The sequence below is a fragment of the Pteropus alecto genome, unplaced genomic scaffold (assembly GCF_000325575.1).
Source record: "Pteropus alecto unplaced genomic scaffold, ASM32557v1 scaffold74, whole genome shotgun sequence".
In the NCBI taxonomy this organism is placed as follows: Eukaryota; Metazoa; Chordata; class Mammalia; order Chiroptera; family Pteropodidae; genus Pteropus; species Pteropus alecto.
The window spans coordinates 4,919,463-4,926,204 of NW_006436291.1; the positions used below are offsets into that span (position 1 = coordinate 4,919,463).

Here is a 6,742-nt window from a genome sequence, read left to right on the forward strand (position 1 = left end):
TCTGTTGTTCTGACATAAGCTTCTCTGCCGAATGCAGACAGGGAAACCTCGTTAAGTTTTCTTTCAGCGTGGAATTCAGGATCCAAACAATGCGACTCCGACTCTTCTATCTAGTTTCACCTCCCAGCTTTCCCCTCATGCGAAGGCACCCTGCTTTCCCGCGCAGCGTTCGCCCCCGCTACGTTTTTTATAAGAAATGCCGTCACCCGCCAATTCCACCTGTCAATTTCTTGGTCATGTTCCAAGACTCATCACAAATGTCGCTTCTCCTATGAATTCTGTCTTCATCCTGTCAGCAGAATGTGGTCTTTCCCTTCCCTGCCCTGCTTTGTCTGTGAGACATGGTGTCCCGGCCCCACGCTACGAGTTCCTTCAGGAAAGGGCTGGGCCTCATTCGCCCACCTGTGGTGCTTAGCACATTCACATTATGTCACGTAGATCTCTGAATCAAATTGAAACTTAGTATCACTGTAGTAATCAGGAATCTTGTATAAAAGTGGCAAAATCCCAAATCGAACTGGCTTAAGAAAAAATAAAAATAAAATTTTATATATAGGTATATACATATGTGTGTGTATATTCACACCTATATATTATATTTATTCTCCAATAACTGAAAACTCCAGGGATAGCCCCACTTTTAGTATATCTGGATCAAGGAGCTCACATTATATCTTCAGAATGCATATTTCCATATCTCCGTTTTGTGACATCTCCCAACTATAATTTCAAAGAAAAAAGAGAAGAACCTTTCAACAATTGCTCAGGCAAAAGTTCCGAGATTTGTTCTGAGGAGGTGAACTTGGTCACCATCCCTAAGTTAATTATGGTGCTCGAGGAGATGGCATATTCTGATTGTCTGATCTAGGTGATGTGTCATCTCCTGGATCCCAAGGGTGGGACCAACCCCATCCAAAACACATGGACTGAGAGTGCGGAATAGCTGTCTCCTTAGAAAAATTAGGGAGCCATTACCAGAAGACGTGGGTGGGTGGCTGCTGAGAAGGCAGAAACCACAGCTTCCCGTTGAGGTGACTGCTCATAAGAAAATATATTGTCAAAGGCAGTTCGTGAATGACATCTGGGGACTCAGCTCTTCTCTAACGAACTGAAAAGAAGCAGCTTGGTAGCCAACCTACTGCTCACATTCTAGTGCTCGTATCCTACAGAATTCCACTCAACGAAAAACCAATACTCTGTAAGCTGCCTGATTGAGTAAAGCTTCTGGAACCTTCTATAATCATGATTCCAGCTACAACTCAGTGCAACAGCCACTTCTTTTACAAAACTCCAAATCCCATTACCCTTTCTGGACTGAATCACCTTCAGTGGATAAAGAACCTAGGCTGTCTGTCCCGCCCACGGAGGACTGCCTGTGCTTTCATTCCCCTGGGAGCCGTGGCTCATCTTTATGTATAAAATACACATTGTGTCTCTTTGTCATTTTCCATCTCTTCTCCTGAAATAGAGGCAGGTGCCAGCGCTTACCTTCAGCCCTTCTCGCCGAGATGTTCTACGTGACTACTACAACAACTACACCAGGTTTGTCTTAAAGGGATTTACTTCTTTTACCAAGGAAATTGCTATTTTAAGAGGAATAAGTGGTAATGTCCATGGGTATAACCTTTGTTACAGTCGCCTTATTTCTAAGAATTTGTCTTAAGGAAATTATAGTAGACCGGACAAAGTCACAGGTGGGAGGGTCCTCGCTGGAGCTGTCTCGGCTAAGTCACAGAATCTTTGCAGCCATCAAAAATCAAGTGCTCGAATATCTGCTGACCTGGGGAAGTGTTCAGAGAGTAGAGAGGGCAAAAATAAGGCAAAAAGTCATAAGTTCAGTTTGCTTTTTAAAACGACTCATCTTTATGTATAAAATACACATTGAGCAAGTACGCAAAGACACGCGCCAGCCTGCTACCGCTGAGAAGCATAAATGGTGGATTTGAGAGTTTTCTGCATGAAGAACCATCATTTCACTTCCTTCTTAGGAGACGTGGAAACTTCTACACCAGCCGAATAGCCAGTTCGGGTCCACATCAACATCAGGGCACAAACACATCTGTTTTAAAGAACTTGCTTCTGTTAACTGAGCTCCAAAGGACAATTGTATTTTTTAAAGTATCAGTATTAGCCCTGAACTTGGTTTTACTGGTGGCCAAGAAATTTAAAAAAATTCGATGCTACAGTGTCAGGAAGAAACCAACTTTCAAAACCAAAAGCAGGCATCCCAGCTTGGATGCAGAAGCCAGAGGCGGGCCTCTCGCTGGCTGGTGGTGTCTGAGACGCCCTTCCGCGCCTACTCAACTGATGAGCGATTTCCTTCGCAGTTCCCAAACTCCAAAATGCCGTTCCGTTGTCTTCATAACCTGCTTCCAAAGGATAAAACTTACGACGTGCTCGAGGCCCCAAAGGTCCCTCAGAGCTGATGCAGACCAACAAGAGGGAAGAGGGACCAGGCATATTTACGCAGCCTTGTACAATAACCCGCAGGGGATGAAAGGTGCGAGGCAGGACTTTCTCCTCGTCTAAATATACCGTTTTGACTCTTCCTGGATCCCTGTATTGTTTGTTTTTCCTGCTTCTTGCCACATCTTAAATTTGAGTGTCCTTTTAAGCAAAGTTGTTGTATGTTAATTTACTTTACCAAACACACACACAGCCTTCTCAGGGGCTGACATGATAGATGGTAGCTGTGCTGGCTATTGGCCCCAAAGGCGGTAATTTGTGTTTTGAAATCCCTTAATTATATATGCACACAATGAACCTAATAGCCCCCATAGAGGCACTGGGCCCAGCCGGCCGAAGTCCCTGAACATTGTCGCAGAATCAGGAGCATAAACTTATAAAGGAAGAGTTTTAAATCAGTGATGGGGATAAATCACATTTAAAGAATCTATGGTATAGTACACAAGACATTCTAATCACCACGTCTATAGTGGCAAAGAAGAGTAAATCGCTAAAAAAATCAAGTGTCCTCAGTAAAGAATAAATAATAAAGAAGAATAATTAACTTTTAACTCAAAGCTGCCGTCCTGATGTCAGATGACTCTGGCAAACCCTTGGGAAATGTCAAGATGACAAAGGAAATCAACTTTGGGACTGTGAGGAGTGCTGGTGGCTTCCGTGGGGGTTCGCGTCTTATTTTTTTACACAGCAAGACAAACAGATGAGCTGCTCAAACGATCGCGCATTTGAGAATACCTCTGTGTAAACACCCAAACTCAAAAAAAATGAAGCAATTCTGTTTTCCAACATATGCTCTTGATTAATAAGTAGCATGTACGTCCCTTCACAATGCACAATGCATTTTCACACTGAACTGCTGGTGCGGGCTCACGACAGCCCCACGGCCCCGCTTTACGGCCCTGCTGGGGACACAGCATGACCCTACTTTACGGAAGAGGAAACCAAAGCTCAGTGGGTTGGCGCCTGGCGTACGGTCCCATGATCAGGAGTGATGGAACCAGGACCTGAATCCAGTCCTTTGAGCTGTTCTCTGCAGGGCAAGGGCCTTCACCACGAAGGACAGGAAAGAGGCCATATGATGGTCTGCGCCACAGAGCGACTGGCCCAGGGAGGATGACTGTCACTGTCGGGGGGGGCCCAGAGGGCTGGGACTCAGAAACACTGGCCAGCCACCACTGAGATGGCTTAGTGAGAAAGGAGCGAGCCCCTGCTCCTGCTGGTGGGCCCACCTCTCCTCCAGGAGGCGGCGACGGATGCCAGGCTTGCCACCGTCTGTTAGGAAGCACGCTTCACACTTGTCCAAACAATAGGTTCCCCTTCCTCGCAGGCAGGTAACTCACAGGATCGCTGTGATGATGAAAATGAGAAAATTCACACCTAGCGAGTAGACCGGGAGGAACTGTGTGCTCGTGGAAGACAAGCGGTAGATAATGAATTAAAGCATGCGGGGGTGCTTGCGAACTGTGAAGTCTTCACTCGGATGAAGGGCCGTTATTATTATTCCTTCAATAAACAGTCCTGAGAACACATTACTCGCTCTGCACTGTGCTAGGCATGCTGGCAGATGCAAAGGATTGGAGAGACACACTCCCCAACCTCGGGGAGCAAAGCTTTATGCCGTTAAACAAAAACCTCCTTAGCACGTGAATGTCAACAGCAGCAGAAAACACAAGACCAAGCTCTTCATCGGGCAGCAGGGAAAGGTCATCAGAAAAAGCCTCGGAGGTAGGTGCAGGGCCAGGTCCCGGGGGACTGAGGGGGTTTCAGGATAAGATAGCACCTCAGAGGTCTTCCAGGTCCTCGTGACTCAAAGGTGGGCCAGCGACCAGCAGCATCAGCGTCCCCTGGGGGCTTGTCAGTGACACAGACTCTCAGGCCCCGCCCAGCCTGCTAAATCAGAATCAGCACATTAACGAGATCCCCAGTGACCAGAGGCACATCACAGTTTGGGCAGCGCTGGGCTGGCAGACCCCAACTCCTTGAATTCCAGACTGGCTGCCGGGGAGTTTCCCTAATGAAACCCTCCCCCCACCCCACCGTCAGCCTCCATGCCCACCTAAGACCTGGAGGGGCCCGCGAGAAGCAGCAACTCCGCCACTTAAGGGCTCTGTCCTGAGTTTAGACTCGGTGCTTTTTCCCTGGCAGCGGTTACCGTGGCCTCCCACCCCCAGGTTGAGCTCTTTGAGAGGCTCAGTACCCAATTATTTGAGGAGGGCTCCCCAGAGTCCCCCTCAGTAAATTTTAGATAAGCTCCATGGCTTCTGCCAAGGCAGACCACTCCAAACACACCCTTCGGACTTGGTGAGCGTCCACACCGCCGTCCTGCATGATGCAGAAACTAGCAGAAATGCTGTCATGTTTACAGGGATGAGGAACTTGACACTCAGAAAGCCAGCCCACACTCCTTAGTACGGAACTGGGCTGCAGTCCTGTGACAATGTCCACACAGGCCTCTGTACCTCCCCTTTGTACTGCTGCAGGATGAAGCTTCTTCAAAAGTTGGGTGACAGGAGTGTGTGCCTTCTATCCAAACCAGCTCCAGGGGGCTGGCAGCGTGTCTGGGGTGTCTGGGGGCAGTCTGTGGGGGACTGGGCTCCAAGGATGTGCCTTAGTGATCTAAAGTCACTAACGGGACGTAAATTGACCATAGTGAAATACCACTTCACACCCGATAGGATGACTATCATAAATTTTTTTAAAAACAGAAATGGCAAGTATTGGCAAGGAGACGGAGAATTCGGAGCCCTTGTGCGCTGCCGGTGGGAACGTAAATGGTGCAGACACTGTGGGAAACAGTATGGCGGTTCCTCAAAGAGTAAACATAAACCTGGCACATCCAGCAATGCCACTTCCGAGTGTCCTCCCAGAAGAATTGAAATCAAGATCTCAAACAGATAGTTGCATATTCGTGTTCATAGCGGCATTATTCACAATTATCCAAAGGTGGAATCAACCCAAACGTTCCTTGCCAGATGAATGGATAAACAAAATAGGAAATATACATACAATGGAATATCATGCAGCCTTCAAAAGGAGTGAAGTTCTGACACAGGCTGCAACATGCAGGAAACTTAAGAGAAGTCAGCCAGTCACAAAAGGACAAATATTTTATGATTCCACTCACATGAAGAACCTAGCTAATCAAATTCAGAGAGACTGAAGGAATGGCGGTGGCCAGAAGTAGGGGCTAAGGGCAGTGGGGAGTTACCATTTAATGGGTAGAGTCTCAGTTTTACAGAGAAAGAGTTCTGGAGATGTTTGGCGGTGACGGCTACAGAGCAGTGTGAATACACTCAGTGCCACTGAGCTGTACATTTAGGATGGTAGATTTCCTTTTCTTTTTTTTTTTAAACGCCTACAGCACCTGGTATTCCTCTGTGGTCTCCCATCCAAGTACTAACCAGGTCCTCTCCTGCTTAGCTTCCAAGATCAGACAAGATCGGGCACGTTCAGGGTGGCACAGCTGTAGGGTAAATTTTCTTTATGTAAATTTTATTACAATTAAAAAAAGACGTAATGCTATATAAGAAAATACCTAAAAGACCTCTAGTTTCACATGTAAAGAGCTTGGAAGTCACCACCCCGACCTAACTACAGGTGAAAAGCTGGACGACTGAGCAAGCAACAACTCTTCATAGATCTGTAAGAGAAGGGGGGTCAAAGGGCAAACTGCCACCCCCTAAATAGAGAGACAGAGAGGCAGGTACAGATAGTCACAAATCTCCATGGGAACCAGAGCCATGGCAGGAAACCCTGAACTGTAATTGACAAATTGCCGGAGACTCAGTTAGGACAAGTCTAAGAGCTAAAAACTCCAGGAGGATCCACATTGTCATGAGTTTTACCTCCAGGAACTCGACCTGCTTCTCGCAAGATATATCGGAGAAAAATCCCCTCCCGCTTCTGGTAGCGGGAGGGGAAAATGAACTTCCGAAACAGGCCAGAGCATTCTCTCCTTAACACGGCCTGCCCTCCGGAGAAACCGGCTAACCGGAACCTAAACCACTGGGGTTTTGTCAGAGCCAAACTGACCTTCAGGAGGGGACATACCCAACTCCCGTTTACTCTCGCCATCCTGTCCAAACGAAGAGGGAGAAAAAAAAACAAACCGAGAAACATTTATAAAGTTCAGGCTCCAGAAGCACAGGCTCACTCGGAGGCCCTGCCCCACACCTCTCCACCATGTTACCGAAGGCCTGTTTACGGCAGCTCCTTGTACCCAGTACATCATGTCCGAATATCAATTTAAAAATTATGAGGCATATTAAAAGGCAAA

General features: G+C 47.2%; 1 pseudogene; it reads right to left on the reverse strand.

The window, feature by feature from the left end:
* Positions 1-5,818: 5,818 nt before the first annotated feature.
* Positions 5,819-5,937, reverse strand: LOC112480515 (annotated as a pseudogene).
* Between the last annotated feature and the right edge of the window lie 805 nt (positions 5,938-6,742).